Raw genomic sequence first — 804 nt, forward strand, 5'->3', positions numbered from 1 at the left:
CTTACTCTCTCAAAGTTCTATCCAATCACTACCCCTGTACCTTGTAATCAAAATGAATATAGTCCTCGAATATCTATATAATGTACTCGTTCACTTAATGTTAATTTAAAAGTCTAAACAAAACATTGAAATGTATTTAAAAATACTTTAAAATGACCTAAAATACCATATTATCAATTGTTAAACACATGACGTCATCGTAATGGCCTCCGAACTCAAAATTTGAATTTACATATTATTACGTCAGCATATTTTTGGAAAATCGATTGTATCTCTGTAAATATTGATCGATTTTTTTCCAAATTTTGATATGGTTTAGCTGTGATAATTCTCTACAAATGTAGTAGCCACGATATTTCATTTTGACAAAGGAATCATGGCGTATTTTTGCGATTAAAGGAGGCATGTAAATTTTTTACATTTTGCGTGTATTCTCTATGGGACATGACTTTTTCTCAAAACTGGATTCAACATTCCTGTTTTTTGCGAGCAATATATCGACATTATTTCTGCTTGGATTATGTTGATTTTCGAGTATGTTGTAGCTGAGACTATATGTTATCTAAATCACCCCTCATTCTTCCAATACTTCCAAGATCACGCTCATGATCATCATCATTGTCATTATGATGATAATCATTCCATCAACATCATCATGATCATCATGATCATCATGATCATCATGATCACCATAATCATCATCATCGTCATCTTCATCACCATTATCATCATCATCATCATCATGACCATGATCATCATCATGATTATCATTATCGTCATCATGACAATCATGATCACGATCAA

This window comes from Strongylocentrotus purpuratus, unplaced genomic scaffold, assembly GCF_000002235.5.
Source record: "Strongylocentrotus purpuratus isolate Spur 01 unplaced genomic scaffold, Spur_5.0 spur5_scaffold_2, whole genome shotgun sequence".
In the NCBI taxonomy this organism is placed as follows: domain Eukaryota; kingdom Metazoa; phylum Echinodermata; class Echinoidea; order Camarodonta; family Strongylocentrotidae; genus Strongylocentrotus; species Strongylocentrotus purpuratus.